The sequence below is a fragment of the Triturus cristatus genome, chromosome 2_2 (assembly GCF_964204655.1).
Source record: "Triturus cristatus chromosome 2_2, aTriCri1.1, whole genome shotgun sequence".
NCBI classification, from domain to species: Eukaryota; Metazoa; Chordata; class Amphibia; order Caudata; family Salamandridae; genus Triturus; species Triturus cristatus.
The window spans coordinates 125,394,484-125,417,455 of NC_140582.1; positions in this window are offsets into that span (position 1 = coordinate 125,394,484).

Consider the following 22,972-nt stretch of genomic DNA (forward strand, 5'->3'; position numbering starts at 1 on the left):
TAGGGATTGTTCCTACAATCAGCTCCTCCATTTCCATACGTAGTCTAGCTACATCAATTCCCTGGGATTCTTTTTCTTTCCTCTGCAAAGCCTTCAGCCAATCATTCAAATCTTCAGCAGTTATTCCCATAGATTTTTCTGCACTCCCTGGTTCTGTCACCCTTTGTGGTTCTAAGATCGATCCTCTGTTCCCTTCCACACATCCAGAGTTCAAACCTGAGTTAGTCTGCACATTCAACTCTCCTCCACATATGGTATGTCTCCACTGATTTTCTCCTGTTCTCCACTGATTTTCTCCCGTTCTCATTTCTGCCTGCTCTGGAGGAACAATCAATCTATTGCCTATATATGGAACTGTCAAACCACCTTCACCAGTCCTCTGCTTTTCGAAAATCGGCATAACCGGACCTATTGTCACAGGCACCGTAACTGCCTCAAGATTTTTAGTCAGTTCTCTGATTTTCTCTGTCAATTCAAATGTGGTTCTTGCTAGTTCTCTAGTCTTTTCATCCTCAATTTCATTCTCCCTTTCTCTCTCTCTTTCTCTCTCTCTTTCTCTCTCTCTTTCTCTCTCTTTCTCTCTTTCCGCAAGAGAACTACTGCTTTTCAACTCAGGGGTCATAACCTCTGTCTTTATAATCCGCTGGGTGTCTCTCATTGGGGTAACTGCTGTTCCTACCTCTGGTTCTCGTCTATACGGGGGTGGTCTTTTGTAGAACATGTCATCTAAGACATCGTCATCAGACTCATTCGCCCCATACCTCCTTGTTTCTACATTATGTTCTTTTTCTGTACACTTTCTCCCTTCTGTCTCCTCTGCAGTTCTTACAGGATATAATCCCTCAGTCATACTGGCATCTCGCCATCTTCTCATCCGGTCATGATGAGTTTCGCGATCATACTTTCGCCCAAACATATACCTGTAATTTCCTCCACTTCTCTGCTTTTCTCGCTCATGCATTTCATCTTCCCATTCAGTCAATGCCTCAAACTGCGTTGGCCTAGACCGAGGCTCTAGACTCATCATCCGCTCCCGTAAGTTCCTCAGTATGGCCAGATTAAATGAGCCATGTTCCGGGAAAGCTAAAACTCCATCCTCTTTAGTATACTTCACCCAGTTGTCTAACCAAATACAGGTATGATACCCATACTTCGCAACCATGAAGGATGCAGGGGTTCTTATCGGGGGAAGTAACTGTCCTTCCCTAGTCACAATATCCTTATCCTTGTCAAACCAGTTCTTAACCTTACTAAACAAGGATTTCTTTTTCTTTTCCTCAGCGTGGTAATACATTTTCTTATTTTCCGCAACCCTTTTGTCCTTTCTACAACTGTACGATCTCCTGTCCAATTGCAGCGCGACTCACACTAATGCACCAATCCTGGAGCGTCTACGTCACTGACTCAGTCCACGAATCCCAGCGTGACTCACACCAACGCACCAATCCTGGAGCGTCTACGTCACCCTGTATGTCTCCCAATCCTTGCGCGGCGTACACTAGCACACCAATCACCGTGCTTCCACCGTTCTAACCCACTGTCCAATCACAGCGCGGTCTCCCTGACGTCAGCAGTCGCTGCAGCAGCTCCTGCTCCTGTCTCCTCTCTCTCTCGTCTACCCCTCCTTTACAAAACTACACGGTAGACTTTGTTTCAACTTCTACGAGTCTGTTAGTTACAACATACAAACATCTCCATTGTCTGCTTCGCTAGCCATAGAACAGTAAAGACCTTTCCCATGAGAATTCCGCCTTTCCCGAGAGCAGCGCTTACCTCTGCCCTACTATGGAATCGTTACTTTCGTTGATAAAGTAGCACATCCCTCTACTCTACCCTTCTAGCAAGCACCAATTAACTGTTGTCTCCGGAATGCTCCTAAGAGTTTCACAATTAACCAGAATGCCGTCTCATTCACGCACTTTCACACCAGAAAATGTAGTACAATCGCACAGAATTCTGTCTTTCCCGAGAACAGCGAACAGTCTGTCCTACTACAGAATTATATCACACGTTAACAAAGCAGCGCTTACCTCTGCTCTGTCCTTCTATCAAGCTCAGAGAATACCTATTACCTTCCTAGTGATAAGCGTTAACGGAATGCCATAAAGATCCCTGATACCTAAGACCAGAACTTCACAGATAACCTTCGCTATCATATACACCTCTCTCACACAGAAAATACATTTCTAATGGCAACACACGGCGATGCTACCTCATCGAACCCAGACAATGCGACGCGCAACTTCAATTGTCACACGTTTTCCCCTGTCTACATACAGGGCCAACAATCCCGCCTTTTCCAAGAGCAGCACGCCCTCTGCCCTACTACGGAACTGTCACCGACTTCCTACATCCCAGAAGTCGTACACACTACATAAAGCTCAACACGACTTCAACATACAGTGTTAGTACAAATATCGATATCAATCAATAATCAACAAGGCTATATACACACAAATTCGCCAGATCAAGACAATAGTTAACCATCATTCTGCTACCAAGAAACTGGTGCAGATCGGAGCTTCCGAATCCCCTCTACTTCCACGGGCGGAGTGATTTCACAGTCACACGCGCACACACACATCACACGCTGGTGGGGCCCATAACACCAACATTCATCCTACCACTCTATCCGTGCCATGTATAAGGGGAAACACTTTTCGATACCTAACCAATCTGCATGTACCCTGAGGTCAATGGCATCAACTAGTTGCTATAGATCTGGTGAAATATCTTAGCACTCTATAAATTCAATAAACATGACAATAAAATAACCACCCGACACAGTAATTCAAACAGAATATTGTTTATCTAAAACTGCAAGAAAAGCCAATTAAATGCAAGATCATTTCTTTCATATTTACCTATTCTGGCTAAAAGTCGTTTTCTAAGTCAGAACTGGTCCTCAGCAAAATAGTTAAAGTTTCTAGCCGTCATGTAGAGTCACCGTCCTCTCCGTCAGCATCGGGACCTCTGATCATCAGTTCGGGAAGAAGTGGCGCTAGACCTCTCTAGTCTACTAATATTTATACCAAATTTACATTCCAAAAGTTGCCATCATATCGTACAAAACAGTCGAATGGCGGAAATTATGTCGTCTTGGTACATTGGGATACAACGATAGTTTTTCTCACGCATTGATAGTCTCAAATAATGAATAGAAATTAGGAGTCCATAACTAACTCGTTACTTCTACGGATCTCTCGTTAGGGTAAAATGTATCTCATTCGTGGGACCATTATAAGTTCATCAGGTCGGTATTTGGATTGGCAACAATCTTCAAGTTCAGGGGCATTTGGCATCTCTCCCGGATTTGTCGTCATGATCATGGCTTTTCAGTTCAATAGGAGGGCAAGGTCGCAGTCAGCGCGAAGCCTCCTGACAAATTTTCCATCTACTCGAATGCAGGCTGCGGGTGGTAGCCATGTTATAGCAGGCCACAATGGTCAACTTAATTAAAAGAAAAACAAAACATAATTACTGCACGGAAATGATTATACAGTGTTATTCCCCTGCTAATACCCTTATGTTTATGTATTTATCTAGCCATTTGGGACATCAAAAGCCATTAATGCATATTAATTATAAGCGCAAAACACAATAACATCACATAAGCAACATCTATTCTGTCAATTTGCTCACCAACTTAGTTCATTTATTATTTTAGCCATGCAATAGCATTACCACGTGTAATTCTTCTGTTAATAAGGTTGGTTAGACAAGACTCGACAAATCTTTAGTAATTATTAATTAATCAGTAGTACTTTTAATAATAACATACGAAAATGAAACAGATATTTGGGTTTAAAGTAAAAACCCTGCTCCATCACCCGTACCTGCCCGACTCCTCGTGCTCCACGGGGGAGTCCCTCTGCATGGTATTGCTACTCCTGTAGGCTGTGGCCGAGAAGGGTGGCGGGCAGGGCTCTAACTCGGGCAGCAGGAAGGTGTAGCTGCAGGAGCCGTGCTGTACCTGGTACTGCTTCTGGCCTCTGGAGCGCGCTGTAGCCTGCACAGAAGCACGAAGCTATGTTTTCCCAAGTAAAACGCTATCCTGTATGAATTGAGCAAAGCCCAGGGAGCGGGACACGCAGGTCTTGGTCGAGACAAGATAACCTAATCTACGTCTTGCAATATTTCGAAGACGAAACAAAACGAGTGGTGCACGCGCCATAGTGAGCGATCTGTTTTCAATTATCTCGCCCGTGTCTGGGCACGATAATTGAAAACAGATGTGGCCTGTGTGGGTAACCACAAGCAATAGGCGGTGGGCGGAGCAAAGGCGGGACATGCACCCACCTTTGCCCAATTGCATGCTGTCTTTCTTAGAAAAACGCACACAAAGCCCAATAGCCTGGGAAAAAACACAAAAGCACACGCACAAGCATGTGGTGAGCTTTCTGAAGCCCATTACTAAAAGTCTTGCAAGCAGCGCATGCACGCTGCTCTAGGCTCGACCTAAAAAGCACTAACACAAGATTAATACATGGTTTTAAACTTATGCCTTTCTTTTTGTCTCACTACGTGATATAATTCTGTTGCAACATGGATCTTTTTACATTCATTAGGAAACTACACAAAAAAATGGCACTATATAAAAACCTGGAGCATTCAGTGTATGAAGAAGTTGAGAACCACTACCAATGTTACTATTGATGATGTTGATATGCTCTTAACTTTACATGAATTGTAACAGTCAAATTCCCAAGATGGGGTGGGAGAAAGTGGTATCCAAGACTTCCTAAACAATCTGGTGATTGTATATGACTGTATGAGGAATTTACCTTTATACCCCAAATGCTATTTGATGCCTAGGATACATTTCATGAGACCATTGTGTGTGACCTTAAAAAATGTCATCATCACAAAAAACAGAGTAAATTCAATCTTTCCTTAGCTCAAATGTGATCTGTAAATGACCTAGCAAAGAATGACATGATTGTGATATGCCCTGGGGTAAAGTGGTGATTTTGTCTAGGGTCATGTACATTGATGAAGCTAACCATCAGATCAGCGACAGCTCGTGCTATGAAATAATTGAGAGAGAGATATACTGATATTGGGAACAACTGGAGGGATGGAGAGATGAAGCTCTATTAGAACTTGAAGAGTACCAGTAACCAAAAATAGAATACCCTTACATGTATTATATCTTCTACCTTAGATTCACAAGAACACCACAAGACCCCAAAGGAGACCCATTGTTTCTTCTATAGGCAGCACCTTAGAAAACTCATCTAAAATGTGTATTTTTACTTCAGAGACTTTGGCCCATGCGTTCCCTACTATGACAGAGACACCAAAGAAGATCTTCACAGTAAGATTGAGGGTATTAAATGGACAGAGGATCTTTTGTAGATATCACTTGATGTGTGTTCTCTGTACACTAGTCTTGACCTAGAAATGGGGATCGAGGTGTGCAAACATTTTCTCAGAACAAAACCATGGTACATTTTCTTTCGCGTAGATATGCAACTGGACATGAATAGATTTAATCTCACCAACAATATATTTAATGCTACCTCAAAGGAACTGCATGGGCACCTGTTTTGCCCCCAACTTCACAAATCTTTTCAAGGGCTGGTGGAAAGAACAGGTGTCCATGGCACCAGAGACTGTCATGGATATGGAGCTGGCTATCATGTGGCTCTGCGATACTGACGACCTGTTCAGAATATTGAAAGGTACTGCAGGATCCGCCATCAGGTTTGTTCACAAAATCCTAAACTTACTACCATTTTCGTATTCACAGAAGGCCTTTGCTCATTTTGGTATTCACAGAAGACACTTACTCACTTTGGTATTCACAGAAGTTAGGAGTCCTAACTTTAGGACTCCTAAATACCTTCTGTGAATACCGAAAGTCTTAAAATTAGGAGTTTTCTCAGTTTAGGAGTCCTAAAGTTAGGACTCCTAACTTTACTACTACTAAACTGAGAAACATCCTAATTTTAAGGCTTTTGGTATCACAGAAGGCATTTAGGAGTCCTAAAGTTAGGACTCCTAACTTTACTACTACTAAATTGAGAAAAATCATAATTTTAAGACTTTCGGTATTCACAGAAGGCATTTAGGAGTCCTAAAGTTAGGACTCCTAACTTCTGTGAATACCGAAATGAGTAAGTGCCTTCTGTGAATACCAAAATGAGTAAGTGCCTTCTGTGAATACCAAAATGGTAGTAAGTTTAGGATTTTGTCTTAAGTTAGTTCTGTGAATCGGGCCCACAAACTTAGATTTTACTTACAGGATCAGTATGAACAAATTTGATTTTCTTGCTATTTTGATTGAAGTTCAGGGTGATAGAGTACAAATGAGCCTATGAATAGAACCCACTGCCACTAAGGGCATCCTTCATGCTCTCAGTGATCATGCTGATACTCTAAAGTGGAGTGTCTCGTTTTGTGAGTTACTACGAGATAAAAGGAACTGTGGTACAGAGATAGCTTACAGAAACAAAGAAACATGATTCTGTGGTGTCTTTCACTCCAGTGAATAGGAATTACACACCAAGTAGAAGTCCGGTCTGGTTTATTCACCTCAGCCATCCACAGCTCTTAATCAAATGACAAATTCAGAATCATTAACAGGAAGAATACCACATAGAATCCATTGAAAGATTCTACACAGAACACACAAGACGTCACACATCTTCCCTCCTTACAACAAAAGAATGCATGAAATAACTGAAGTGAAGAAAAGAATGCAACAGTGAACTTGTAAAGAGAGTAAATATCACACCATCAATAAAATGATCAATACAAATGAAGACAATTTAACAAACATAGTCCTTCACATACAAAGGTTATCTACGTACATTCTGACTCCTCTCTCTGACATTAATAAGCAAGGAACATGAACTCATCTGAGAGGAATCAGCATTAGTTGTTGAGGAAAACGAGTGAGCGATACCCCTAGGACTAGCAGCTGGATTAAGATTGGAATGACCAACACCACCGACTCTTATTCCAAATTCTGCCATCATCGGTCTTCACTGCATTCTTGAAAGTCTTGACAACATTTCTAACTTTGGTGTAATTTGACCAGGGTTGACAACCTACCGGTGCCTTAACCTTCACCAGGTCACCCACATTCAGATCATTGGTTTGAGCAAATTTTTTATCATTAAAATACAGTTTCCTTGTCAGTTGCTTATCAAACTCCCTTCGTCTCCAACCACCTATCTGATTATCCTTCAACCCCTTGTTCAAACTCCTCCATCCTGGAAACAAATTAGGGGTATATTCACAAGAACGTGTGATAAACAACACCAAAAAATGCTAACGCAACTTTACACATCGCAGCCCATCGCGGGAAAATAACCCCGTCTTAACGTGGAATTCACAACACGGCTGTAGCATGCGATAGTCTGCTGAAAACTCGGCCAATGTCCGTGATACAACCACCCCGACGGAGATAAAAACACAAACCACAACACCAGAAAACTTGCGATGAGCCCATTCGCGATGAGGAAAGCAGAGATAAGCACTGCCTGGACCGCGAAACACATGGCAGGCGGGAATAAGCACAACAAAGACCTGAAAAAGTAAGACAGACCAAACAGAAAATAACAGCCAACCATGGAGGCAACCCGAGCCAGCAGACAACCCCACCAAACCCATTGGCAACAAAACATTGTACATGGCAGGCCAACTTGGACAAGATGAATGCACCCTGAGAGTGGAGGAGGACAATGGCAGAAAAACAGAACTCCAGCAATGATGCGAAAGGCACAAACAAGCAGAAACACGCCAACAACAAGAAGGCAGCAATGCACACCAGAGGTGGGAGTCCAGCGCCACATCAGGAGCTGGATGACATGGAGGAAATGGTGTCGACCACATCAGTCTGGAGACGGTGGCAGGAGTCGGGGACCGGAAACTGCACCAAACAACAGACACAACAGCAACAGGGAGAGGAACCAGCAGGGACTGGGGGACGGAGGGAGATGGGCACAATGGCACACATGCACAACTAACCACAGCACAACTGCAGACAAACCATGCCCAAAGAGTAACAACACCAACCAGGAGCACAAGTCACACAACCCGGCAATGTCACACCACTGAACAAGCACAGAAGTGAAGACAACACTGCCTGAAAGGGAGAAGGGTGAGCCAAATCAGAGCTGAAGGTACATCACAATGTGGTACAAACACCAGCTTGTGCACAACCAAACACAGGACACAAGTGCACCGGCCTGTGGCTGTTAAACGGCCATACGCATCTGGCAAGGCACGAAATAGGGACATGATAATGCACAAGTACCAACACACAGTCCTGATGGGGTAGCAATGCACGTATGGCAGGGAGCCAAAGAGTCAGTGACACACAAATTGGCATACAAATCAAGACACAACACAGTTGGAGACAAGTGAAGTGCAGAAACTTTATCAACAAGTGCGAGTCAGTACGGCCAACAGAAGTGCCACGATATGCAGACAAATGCAGCAGCATGTCTGAATGAGGAAGGTAGGAAAGCGGCCATGTCCACCTCGGGGGAGTACCTCACCAACACAAATCAGTGCCAACCTGTGTTTGTTGTCCCCGCCTGGAACATGAGTCCTGGCCAATGCAGCCATGTCCACTGTCGTCTTGGGACATGTGACCATACCCACAACATGCAACCATGTGTCGGGACACGTGCAATGGCTCACATCCAGTTGTGGCTGCAGGTACCTTGTCACTCATCCATGAACACGAGTGCAGCTGCGTAGGCCAACATCTTCAATGAGCGATCGTTGTCCACCACATCTGACATGTCATTGACGTAATCCATCAGCTGACCGGGCCAGATGTGCTGACTCCAACCACTGGACCCAATGTGCACCAAAGCCCAATCGGGTAGTGGCTCAATGTGCTCACTGCACACAACGACTCGTGCAATCTCCCAGGTCCAGTTTCCAGCCTGCATGCCAAACATCCATGCGTGCCATTAGCGGTCATCCTGGTGACACTCCTGGTCGTGGGCCAACAGGGGGCTCACACACACGTCATAATCCAGGTCAGCTACTGTTACATTGGAGAGGCAGACATCCATGGACCACTCGAATATGCACGAGCGACAATGCAACACAGACTGCATGCAGGTGACATGCGCAAGGCAAAAGCTCAGCTGGCAACTGATCCACAGCACTGCCCATGGCAGTGCCCCCAGTACATGCAGCAGACGTGCACGGTACAGCTCTACGTGACTGGAGTAGACCATGTGTCCGGGATGGTCTGCCATTGTGTCAGTAGCTCTGCTTGAAAAGGCACTGGCTTGCCCTGAGACAGTCCCGTGGATGAAATGGCACAGCTCGGTGCAATGAGCAGTGTTTGTGTGCAACAGGTGCAGGCCTTGGGTGGGGTGGGATGCGTGTGAAGGCCATTTCACGCACGCCAGCTACAACCAAGGACTACTGCGTGTGGCATGTGTACACGTTAGTCTCACGTTGGGTAGTGCGTAGTGTGGGAGTCGCAAGCAAATGCTATCGTATCTGTCAGGGGGTGCTGGGCACATGCAAGTTCCTGCTCCGAGCTGCAGATGTGCTACTGCCTGATAGTACAGACAAAGGGCCTTTCATCCCTACAGTAACTTCACCAGCTTCATGCATACAGGAGACTTACAGAGGCTGGTCATGGGTGTGGTGGGACGTCTGCGACCCTGGGAATCATGGATGGTTTGCCCAGCACGATGCACATGAGCGGAATCACTGTGTGTCACGTTGCCACAAAGCTGCTCCTCCCTGCCACGGGAACCCACACTTGTGTGCGCTGCACAGTTCCATCACGTGCCCTTCTACGGGACACCATTCTAATGCCTGTCCGTGCATGTCCAGTGCCATGACAACAACACCGCAACGCTGGCCTTTGAAGGTGTGCGCCCACTTGGGTGTAGGCCAATGGTCCGGACAAGGACACAGGTGTCTTGCCCATGGCTGGCTGGGATAGCCCTGCGAATGAGGCCAGGCAACAGACTCATGCATCCGCAAGACTGATACACATCACACCTGACATGCATGTGCCAAGACCCCGAGCTTTCTTGCGCTCCTACATGTCCCTGTACCTGTGGGCCCGCCCTCCTGATACATGCCACATTGCCACATCATATACTGTGGTCCTGCTGGTGACAACACCCCAAAACAGAGACACACTTACCGCACTTCCTGCACCGGGCCAGGTCCGGACATTGCCATGCCCCCCTGCCGAACCAGCACACTCAGCCTGTGCATGTAGGGGGGCAGGGGCAGGGCTACATGTCCAGGGTCACTGACAATGCCGAGGTGACATGGCAACATCCAAAGAAGACAGTACACTGTGATGTTGCAGGGCCCGTGCCCATCAAGCTGACACAATGAACACATGGACACACTTACTCAGATGGTGTGAATGGCTACGGGCATGTGCGCACGGCCACATTTATTATCAGGCACACTTACCGAGTGACACCTGTATTGGATGTGTGTGGGGTGTGTGCAAACCAGCCAGCAAGGGATGCCTGGTGCAGTCAGAAATCGACAACAGTGTACATCGTAAAGGACACAACCATTCAACCATAAAGGCCCCATGATTTATGCTGCACAGAGTTAGTAGCCCCGGATGCACAGAGTTCTGCACGGGCCTGCCGCCACGGGCCGCTGACTTGCGGTGCACTGGGGCATGGTCACAGGTGCAGAGCAGGTTCACATGATGACAAGGGGCCTTGTTGCGGAGTGTCTTGATGGACAGTGGAAGGTGTACTCCTAGGGCAGGATGCCAAGGGCAGGCCCACGCTGATACAGTCACTATGTTGGAGATGAATGGAACAGACACATGTTGGACACCGAGTCCGGTCCAGCCAGAATAAGATGCAGAAAACCACCAGGCCATGTGCTCTGACGCCACCAAGTTCCAACCAGATGTGACCATGACTCATTGCTCACAGAGTTAGTGGCACCAGTGCAGTTAGGGGATGCCACCTGCGATGAGGTGTATCCAATGGTGTGGATTCCTCCACATCTTACCCAAAACACAGTTCCACATGTGTGGCCTACTGGACCGGAGTGTTAGCCTGAGGCAGCGGTCAGCACGGCCATTCACCGAGTGCTGCCGGCATAGGTTGGATGACCCCACCGGCCTGTGTAGTTCAGGTGCAGTGGCACCACGGGACGCGGACTTGCAATGAACAGGGTTGATGGCACCAGGACAGTTGTTGATAGTGTTTGGTCACCTCCATGACTGTGACCCGGCTTTTGTCCAGGCTGAGACGCATATTCATCTTACTCCTCTCCATGCGACCACTGGTGTGGACTCTGCCGTTCGTGATTCATAACTGGATGTGGAACCTACTGGTCTGCAGGGTAGTCCTGGTCTCTCATTCATGTGTCGCCGGCTGGCGTTGAACAGGGTTAGTGGCACCACGTGTTGCTGGCTGGCATTGAACAGGGTTAGTGGCACCACGTGTCGCCGGCTGGCGTCGAACAGGGTTAGTGGCACCACATGTCACCGGCTGGTGTTGAACAGGGTTAGTTGCACCACGTGTCGGAAGATGCCCATATGGAACTATGCCTCACTGATCGGGGGGGTCTGGTGCTGTGGCCACTGCCCCGCCTTTGGGGTCACTGCTATTCAGGACTCAGGACACAGTTTCACATATGGGACCTACTGGGCCAAAGAGGACGCCGGTGTAGTATGTGAATAAGGAAGGAGTAATGTGGACCAGCGTCAGGGGGCCAGCAATGGTCTGCGGAGGCTGCAGAGGTCACAGAACTGGTGCTTTGAGCTTGCACCGGCACGTGGTGGACCCTCCTTGACACACGCCAGTGTCGGCAGGTGATACTTGTCACCTGGCTGCACAGGGGCAGGCCTGACGAGTTCGGGGTCCAGCGGGCCGGGGCACGGCAGGCGCACAGGATCGCAGGCAACTCCGCTCACGAGGACGGCGACAGCCTCGTGGTGTGGTGAGAAGTGCCACCCTGGCAGAGATGTTAGGCTTCTGGTAAGAGAACTATGCCCAGGGCTATGTGCTTTTTATTCACACCCCTATGCTGGAATGGCGTACGCCGGGCCATCCCACTACGCTCACGCTTATGGGGGGGACATAACAGGCAACATTTCTGCGAACTCCCCCACTGGCCGGGGTGACATGGTTCCGTCCACTACACTCCATACACCAGAGGTGTATGTCGCCATGGATATGGGTGTGTTCTGCATACTGTGGTCTGTCCAGCACATATCTGCCACTCTTGGCATTGTGTGCTTTCCCAGTCATGGTTCTCCTGCCTCCTTCACACATGCCTGGTTGCCACCTCTCCCCACATTCGGCTAGTGTGTGGCTGAGGTGCCAAGCTGTTGATGGCTCATGTTCACGGCTTGCCCAGGTTACCTTTGTGAGTTGGTCTGTCGTGTCTGGTGGGTGGGCATGTTGTTTTGCATGTTGTTTTTGATTTTTTGACGTGTGCATTGTCAGAGTTGCATGGTTGTGGAGTTGAGGTGAGTGGGGTGTTTATTTGGAACTTGCCAAGGGGCTGTGCATTTCCCTTGGTGCCATCCTGGGGATGCTGGTTGCTGATGGACTGTCGTAGGATGGAGGAATCATGTACACTGGCTGGGTATTTGGAGACAACAGTGGTGGAGGCTCCATGGTGTTCGGTTGTTGCCTGCACATTGATGAGAGACGTGTGCTTTCTGTTGCGGTGATTGTGTGCTGTGTCGGCAGGGGGCATAGGTATGACATGTGTGCTGTGGATTGCCCCCAACACCTGCGTGCATCCAGCTATGGCGTAAGGGCCTTGCTCGGTGTCCAGCGGATCCTGCACATTGTATTGTACGTATAGGGACTGGGATACCAGGCTGATGGTGATGTCCAGGACAGGTGTGAGGAACTTGGATGTGGCTGGCTCTGTGACTCCTCTGACTCTGGCGGCTGTTGGTTGGGGGGTACCAGGGGCCAACAGGTGTAGCACAGCTAGCAGCTGTGTGTGGGGTGGAATGTTGGTTGTCCGCAGTGTTAGTGCCTTCGGCTTGTTGGGAGTTGTTGGTCAGGATGCATTCGATGGTTGTCCTTTTGAGCCTGTAGTGGGCAATGATATTGTCAGGTGTTGGGTCTCTGTGGCTGGTGCGTTTCCTGGGGTCCGCAATTTTTGTCTGTGCTGCCTCTGTGGTGGTCCAGGGGGGTGTTCCGGGTGGGGGTTGGGGACCTGGGGTGTTGACGGTGGGTGTTGTGGCCCTCTTGGGTGTCCAGTCCGCATGACCAGTGGCTCCATGGCATCTGTTGCCCTTCCGATGTGGCTGTGGGCTGTGCTCCCTTTTGTGGTGCAGGCTGTGATACGACTTTGCACCAGGTCAGAGCAGGTTTCATTTTCCTGCTGCTAACGCACCTTTTTGCCTGTTTTGTGTTCTTATCGCAGTTCTGGCTGGTCATTGTGAATGTTGTGGAGTGGTGTGGTCACGGCTTTGGGCACGGGAACGCCTATTCTGTATCTCATTAGCGATAGTTACGGGGGTCTTCTGTGGCGGCTATCGCAGGTAAACTGGTGCAGCGGGCTGTTAACACCAGCTTGTGAATGGGGCGATAAAACTTTGGCTGCGATAAAGTGCCGTTAACTTGGCGATAGCTCCTTGTGAATATCCCCCTCAGAGTTTGAGGCTCTACCCTTGAACAACTCAAAGGGAGATCTTCCTGTGGTCATGTGGGGAGACATTGCGATAAGCTATTTTCCTGTCTTGCAAGACAGCTTTCCAGTTCAAATTATTCACTCTGGCCAATCGTATGCTTTCTTTGAGAGTCTTGTTTACCCTTTCCACAGTCCCATTAGTTTCTGGATAGTACACAGAACCTCTCTTGTGGTCATTGCCACAATCTTTTAGCTAGGACTGGATTTCAGAAGAACAAAACTGTGTCCCTTTATCGGATAGAATACAACTGGGAAAGCTTTCCCTCTTGAATATTTCCTCCAAGATCCAAGAAGTTTTTGACACTCGCTGATGAAATATCCCTAACAGAAGTCTCTTCGATCCATCTAGAATACAGATCCAGGACAACAATCAAGTAGAGAGTATCAGCAACACCATGCAAAGGTCCAACAATATCAATGGCTATCTCTTCCCAGGGATGATCAGGTAACCTCCTACAGACCATGGGCATCTGTTTGGTTTTCAATATTTTATCACTGGTACAACACTCCAGGCAATTGCGAACCATTCTCTCAATCTCTTTATACATCCTACCACCAAAATTGCATTCACAAGTACTCCTTCCTTTTCACTATACCAAGATGACCAACATGCACTCCCAATGGTGGTAGAAGCTTGGTACCCCGAACAAGTACACCATCCACAACAGACAATTCCTCACCAACTAAAGACCAGGGTTTCCCAAGATGCCTGTTCTTTCCCAACAGAAGCAAGTCAATTACTTTTGTAATTTCATGATCATTTCCAATTTCAGTTTTCCATTCAAACTCTTCTATTGCACCCAAAGTGATTTGACAGACATTTATAACATCATCCACCAGACTTGCCTCATCCAAATCAATTACCTTGATTTGTTGATAACTCCTGGAATGTAATTAGGGCTCCCGGTTTTATGGTATTTATTTTTTTGACATTTCTGTCTGTATTTATCCATATTTATTTTTTAGTCATTTTATCTGTATTTATCCACATTTATTTTTGTCACAAGCAAAAGAAGATGCTGCAGCCAGTATTTTTCCACATTTATTTAAATAGGCACTGCACACTTGCACTCAGTTGTAATAGGTTTAGATATATTGATATATACATCAAATTAAGCAAACACAATATATTCATCTGTGAACTTTGCCAAAATAATTTAAAGAGAACATAGGGGCATATCATCAAGGACCGGCGATAATTAATGCGAAGCGCACTTAGCGCTAGGATAATTATCGCCGGTAAACGTGGAATTTTATTGCTGAGAAAGCGTGCTATCAGCAACGCTTATCTCAAAAGCGATAAAATTCCAAGCGCTAACTGCCAAATGTGAGATTATCGCTGGAAATCCAGCGATAATCTCACAAAGTTTGGCGATAGCTTGTTGATAGGGCAGGGCAGACTTAGCCATGATATCCACCTTCCATAGGATATCATGGCTAAGTCAAACTAAAAGCAGGCGTAAGGAAAGTAGCGATAACCAAGGTTAGCGCTACTTTTCTTATCGCTATGCCTGTTACCGTGCCCATTGATAATTGGAGAAATGTCGGTTAGCGACATTTCTCCAGTTATTTTGGGACGGAACGCCCACTTTGCATCTCATTAGAGATGCAAAGGTGGGCGTTACGGGAAAGGGAGCTAATGCAAGGATTCACGCGATAGCGTGACCTTGCTGATTAGGCAATAAAATTAATGCTGCTCTTCGTCCGAAAACGGACGCAAATGCGGCGATAATTTTATATCGCCTCCTTGATGATATGCCCCTTAGTTCTTCACAATACACAACAGTGCCACATTCTAACACTGTTCACCTGTGTAACTTTATTATTCTGAACCCCACTGCCTCTTTCTCACAATGTTCATTGTGGCAGCTTCTTAAACTGCCCTTCACTTGCAACTACACACTTTACCCCCACTGCCTGTTCTTCATACTGTCCACTTGGGGAGATCCTCACATGCCCCCAATTTCCAGTTCCTCATGCTGTCTATCAGTGGCGATACCAAAGGGGATGATGGACGGAGCATTAGAGCAAATCAAACACTCACCCCCAGTCAACTGATCTGGGTTTAATCCGGGCTGTACTGTTCCCATGATGCACAGGGTCAGACTGATATGCATATGACCATGTCTGAACTGGGGTGGTGGAGTGAGCTAAAGTATGATGATGAATTAAACCCAGATCAGTTGACTGGGGGTGAGGGTTTGATTTGCTCAAACGCTTCGTCTATCATCCCCTTTGGTATCGCTTTGTCTATCAGTGGCAGCATCTCACACTGCCCGACATGGTCGGTTTGTCACATTGTTTACGTATGCCAGTAGCTGACACTGCCCATTAGACTCCATGCCCATATAATCCTAGGACTCTTTGCTATGACTGGAAGCTGTAAGACCATGTTTGTGCCAGCTGTGCATGAGTGAAGTGGGGGAACGCATGGAGAAGTGGGGTGTAAGGCTGAGAGTGGATGCGGTGGGTGAGTGTAGAGTACGCTCAAGGGTGGAAGCAGGGAGTACACGTGAGGTTGAATTGTAAAGTTGAGAAAAGAGATTGTGTGAAAACTTAAAGGTGAGAGTGTGGGGGGTGCAGATTGTAGTAAATGAGAATTAAGACTTAAAAGGCTATGCAAAAATCGGGAAAGGCCAGACATAAAGCTAATACTAAAGGCTTTAGTCCTACATCTATGTTTGACCTGTTCCGGTTTTTGCTTCCCAAAATCTAGGCACCCTATTCTTTGTACATCTTTAGAGCAGAGAGATGCTGTTGTATAACTTGCATGAATTATGTCAATGGGATGTGAAGCTGGGGTCTTTTACTGCAGCAATTAATCCTCGGCAGGGAGCTGTTACAACTGAACAAGAGAATCAGTAGTCATGTTTTGTTTTTCCAGTCAACGAACAAGGCATGCTTGGATTTGTTGGCCTATAGGATGTCACGGGAAGTAGAACTACTGACATTCTACGCCGCTAGTTGACAGCTAAGTATCAGTATAAACCACTTTCACTCTCCCTTTCTGCCGCTTAACAAATAGTTTCACTATCAATATCTTCTTTCATCGGACTGTAAAGGAAATTCAATATGTGCATTAGTTTAAAGTCAAAGTAACAATTCCGACTTCCGTGTTGGTTAGAGGAATCCTTTGGAAATGGCTGTTTGGTGATTTACAGAAAAACGCAAAGTAAATTGGGAGAATTTGACCGTATTAACGATCGCCATTTGTTGCACTGTGTATATCCACCAGGCGCGCAACGCCCATTGTGCTCAACTGGCTCAGTTCCCCCCCTAGTTGTGTGTGTCAGCCCAGGCTGAAACTGCTTCCCGGTCACACACACAGTGTTTGTGCTGCCAGCCGCACCCAAGTACTTAACAGGTCTTTAAAAGACCTTTCACTTTTAACGAGGCTTTGTTGTATTTTTCAACACTTCGGCCCCCCCCCCGAAATTGGGCTCTAGTTGCGCCTCTGCCCAGAAGTGATACGGGGAGAGCATGCCGAAAGGGGGTGACTACCCCAGGCTCCTCCCGGGGGTCCTGATGTATGACCTGTGAAGGGAGAGTACCAAATGCAGTGCTAAGAGTCGGTGCCTTTCATGTGTAGAGAGCAGCCTGCATTCCTCTATGCATCAGATCAGGCAACCCTGAGCTGAAGCACTTTCTCTGGTTTGTGAGTATTTTTCCGTTTATATTTATGAATACAAAAGTTTTCCGTCTGCAGTTATAAGTAAAAATCCATTTACATGGAAAACCGAGAGCCTTAAATATAATCCACATCAAAATCAAACTCTTGAAGTGAAATGATCCACTTCTTAATTCGTGAGCAAATTGAATCTAGCCCTTTTTTTTAGAAAACACCTCTTTTAAAGGTTTATGGTCAGACAGAACTTTCACCTTGGTACCCCAAATCAAATTTCTAAACTTTCTCAATGCCCAAAAGATGGCCAAAGCTTCCTTCTCGATTACAGAATAATTAGACTCCGAGCCTCTCAAACATCTTGAAGCACAAGCAATCAAACGTTCAATGCCACAGATCTTTTGAAGTAACACCGCTCCCAATCCCTTGGCACTAGCATCAGTAAAAATTAGAGTCTCTTCACCTGGCACAAAAGCTTGTAATGAGGGCGCTCTCTTCAAATCCTCCTTGATGGACACAAACTCTCTGGCACACTCAATACTCCAATAAAAAACCACACTCTTACCTGTCAACCCCCTAGATTTTGTGTCTTATCTACATACCCAGGTATGAACTTACAGTAAACTTCTACCATTCCTAAAAAGAACAACAACTCCACCTTGTTAAAAGGCTCATTAATGTTCACAATGGAGTCAATCAGTTCTTTCTTTGGAAAAACACCCTTCCCTGAAATGCAATGACCCAGTTAGTTTACTTTTTCCACAGCAAACTTACATTTCTCCTTTTTGAGAGTCAATCCGGCATTTCTCAGGCATTCAAAAACTGCACAAACCCTTGAGAGATGCCCTGTTTTAGTGCCACCATAAATCAACAGATTCATCTTGATAACACTTCACTCCTTTAAGGCCCTTAAGAACATTAGACATGATCCGCTGAAAACCAGAAGCAGCTGAAACAAGCCCGAATGGCATCCTTAGAAATTAAAAGGTTCCCATGGGTGTCACAAAGGCCGTCAAATCCTGCGAAGGTTTGTCTAACTCCACCTGATGGTAGGCTGAGGCAAGATCTAGGGTGGCGAAGTACTTTGCACCTACCAAAGTGCCAACCAACTAATCGATATTAGGCAGTGGAAATCTATCCACAACTACTTCTTTATTGAGTGAGCGTAAGTCAATGCAGAGGCGTATCTCACCACTGGCCTTTTTGGCAACAACTATCTGAGCCAACCATTCTGTTGCCTCAACTGGCACAATGAATTCCATGTTGACCTGCTGGAGCGGGTAGTACAAAATGTTGTATACCCCCCCCCCATTCTGCATGTTTATATTAATCAGAATAATCAATTAATGGTAATATTATTAATCCTTTTGAAGTGATAACTCACCAATTATATTAACAAAAGAATTACACGTGGGGTTTGCATTTTGTATGGCTAAATTAATTATATACTAATATATGTACGCATACTAATGGTAGAAGATTAGAATATTGCATGATATAGGTTGCTTTTGTGATATACATTAACATTTTATTAGCCATTTCAATGTTTAATTACGTTTTTGTGTTTATTTTGCTTAAGTTGACCATTTGGGCCTTCGTAAAGATGGCCGACTGAGACGCACAACGTGACTGCTACTGTCCCACGAGGTTTTGGGTGAAGTGCGCCTGCGCCACCGCCAGCAACAATGGCCTCGTCCTGACCCCAGGAAAGATGTAGAAAAAAAGAGAGGAGAGGGCCTGCACACCTAGATTTAAGAAAGCTAAAACAACTTATCTAATGAAAATGAACCAATGTTCATCAAGATAAAGCGTGCAGTCATGTGTTAGGGTTTTAGCCCAGAACCCTATGTGTATGAAGATTCTCAAGGAGGAATGGAGTAATCCAGACCTACGTGACGCACAGCTATGTACTCTAGGGGCCCGATTCACAGAATTAACTTAAGACCAAATCCTAAACTTACTACTTTTGGTATTCACAGAATGCACTTACCACTTTTGGTATTCACAGAATGCACTTACTACTTTTGGTATTCACAGAATGGATTTATGACTACTAACTTTACGTCCGCACTCGGGCCGGAAATTCCGGCCCGGAGGCGGAGCTTCTGGCCCGGAGGCGGGGCTTCGGGCCCAGAGGCGGGGCTTCCGGGCCGGAGGCGGAGCTTCTGGCCCGGAGGTGGGGATTCCGGCCAGTGGCGGGGATTTAGCCATGGCCAAAATCTCCGCCTCCGGCCCGGAAGCCCCGCCTCCGGCCCGGAAGCTCCGCCTCCGGGCTGGAATTTCTAGCCCGAGTGCGGACGTAAAGTTAGTAGTCATAAATCCATTCTGTGAATACCAAAAGTAGTAAGTGCATTCTGTGAATACCAAAAGTAGTAAGTTTAGGATTTTGTCTTAAGTTAATTCTGTGAATCGGGCCCTAGGAGTTTTCGAACAATTCTGTTTTCATGTAATGAAAAATCAATGTCAACACAATTCTTGTTTTCAGGTTCTTTAACCTGTGAATATATTACAATGATTTACCATATTTATCTAGCATACATTTCTGCCAAGATAAACCACAAACAATTGATGTACAAAATCTCATTTCATGATTTTTGCATGTAAATGCTCAGTTTTTTTTACAAAATCAAAACAGTAAAGATTCTTAAGGAAAAAACACAGTCCCAATGCATTTCGTGTTTTCAAAACCCTTCTTCAGGGGTTTGTACCTTCAAGATGTTTTTCAACAACAGTCCAACGTGATAGTCACTACAACAAAGTAAAAGATACAATAAATGAACACTTTATTGACCTAGGATTTGCACTCAGAATGTGTCGAACTCTAAAATTGCCATGTGTATAAGTGTAGAAGAATTTCTCCCCTTTTGTGAACGAACAGAAAACACGTGATCCTATGTATTGTGCTCTTTAGTAATACCAATCGTGACCCGAAAGAAGAAAACCGGAATTGCTGTGAAGTCAAAAACACCCGTGTTAAACCAAATAAGTGCTTGAGATTCTTATGTTGTAAAGAAATCAATGTATATCGCCAATACAAAAACCATGTTAACTTATGCCTGTAAGGTGAAGATAAAGAGTCAAACTCACCAAGGGTAAAACTCACTTGGTGTTAAAGAGATGATGCCATATTTCCATATCTGTGAAGATCGAAAAAATAGTAGGTGAGTGTGTCCTAGTCAGTTTCAAATCTAGATGTGCAAATGTGCGCGTCCTCGTGAAAACATTCTTACCCCTGTCAGTTTTAAATCTCCAGTGAAGATTAACCCGAACCTGAGGAATAGAAAAATACGGGAATCTTGTTTAGATTGAAAAGCTTGCTTGAAAACTTGAAGCAGCAGTCAAGGATTCAATCGATGCAGGGGCTTACTGAAAGTTCAAAAGTGGATGCCATCAATAACGTAAACGTCAGGAAACCTGCATGGAGACGAGCGTCATCTCGTATTGCCTTTTAGAGTTCAAAGGAGAATGCCATAAAAAACGTAAACGTCAGGGAACCTGGGTGGAGACAAGCGTCATCTCGTCTTGCCTTTTAAAGGGGCACCCCCTCGAAAGAAAGTACGCGCAACTTTATGTGTGATGTGTGAATGCACAAGTAATTATTAAAAAGAGAACCACATCCCATATCGACGTGAAAGGTTTTATACTGTATGAGAAATCACTGTTGTAGTGAGAGTGCAAATCCTTTACAATTTCTGAGTATTTCTCAAGACATGAGCGAAATTAGTAATAGAGTCTCCAACCCATGTTATAAACAATCAATCACATGCTTGATAGTAATGTATTTAAAGAAAACCAAGTAACTCAATGTGATCAATTAACCCACCCGGTGTCAGGGTGCACAGTTTTTTTATCCAAAAGGTTTCTTTTCTAGCTTAGGTGTTGTGTAAATCTGCTCCTGAAGTGATAGAGATAGTTTCAAGAATGGTAAAACGTAATTGAGGTATAGAATGCGCAGTGTTTATCCAGTGTGTTGCTAAGTTAGATTTGAGATTCTTATTCCGTATTGTACTTTTGTGCTCTATTATTCTGGTTTTTATCTTCCTGGAGGTTCTTCCAACATAAACAAGTCCACAGGGGCAACGGATCACATAAATCACCCTTTCTGTGTTGCAATCTGAAGAATGTCTCAGTTTGATCTTCTCTCCTGATTTAGGATGAGGGAAAGTGTTTCCCAAAATTAAATTCCCATATTGACCACAATTATGACATTTTTGCATCCCCTTGTAAGTTTGTTAGACTGGTGAATGCTTAGGTTTCAAGAGTTCTCTGATGTTTTTAGCTTGGGTGTAAGCAAACACGGGTGGACCTTTATATAGATCAATGAAATCTGATTCATGTGTGATGATCTCCCATCGTTTATTAATGATTTTTTTAATGTGTGTAGCTTGTGTTGAATATTTTAATACGAATACTTCTCGTGGAGCTGACTGCTTTCGTGCTGGGAGTAACAAGTCTTCTCGTTTTTTTAAAGTCACTGTTTTTTCGGCCTCCGTGAGAATTTCCTCTGGATATCCTCGTTCTTTGTATTTCAATTTCTGTGCTTCAATAAGTTGTTTGCATTCTTGTTCATCTGAGGTGATCCGTTTAATTCTTATAAATTGAGACACAGGTAAGTGTTTTTTCAAGGAGAACGGATGTCCACTCAAGAAATGTAATGCATTATTTACGTCGGTTGGTTTTTGGTAAACTGCTGTTTGTAACCCAGCATGTGTTTTCCGAATTTCAATGTCCAAGAAGTGTATCGCTTGTTGTTGTATGTCGTATTTGAACTGGATCCTTGCATTACACTGATTTAAAGTTTGAATGCAGTGTTCCAAAATTTGTTGTGGTCCTTTCCAAAGGACTAGGATGTCGTCAATGTATCGCAGGAAGAGTATTGCATGTTCTTGCCATATTGGATTTTGAAGGATATACTGGTGTTCAAAGTATGCCATGTAGGTGTTGGCATATGCAGGTGCCTCGGGAAAACCCATGGACGTACCTGCTTTTTGAAGATAAAAATCTTTTTGCCATTGAAAATAGCTATGATAGAGAGAAAAATGTAAGCGCTCCAGCAGAAATACGCTCATGTCCGGCTCAATTGTAGAATCAAGAAGTCGCCATTCTACCGCTTCAATACCCTCATCGTGTTGCAGTATTGGCTGCAACACGATGAGAGTGATTCAGAAAAGGGTTATTGACGGTGCCGAAGGGAGGAAGAAGAGTGCGTACTTTGCGCAACTCTAGAAGTAGACCAGACAGGCCCATTTGTAGATGGAAAAGTTAATAATGAAAATATTACTTTCCTAGTTGATACTGGTGCTACTCGAGCAACTGTTAGATCAGCTGATGTCAAGAATCTTCCTCTCTCGGATGAAACGATCCAAGTAGTTGGTGTATCCAACAGGCAGATTAAAACATACCTTACAGAACCAGTGAAAGTTAGCATAGGGAAATTTTCTGAAATGGACCGCTCTGTCGTGAGCGACACCAGTCCTGTGAATTTGTTAGGTAGAGATTTGTTGTGCAAGATGTACTGCACTATATTGTGTACCCCAGATGGAATAGCATTTGAAACACCAGATGATGATGTGCTGTATAAAATGACAATGGCAAATAGGGAGAAGGAGGTTACTGAAACCTATGCTGTATTTAACTCTGATGAATTACCTAAAGAATTAAAACAATCTGTTAAGGCGGAAGTTTGGGATTTCACTGGAGAAGACGTAGGATTAA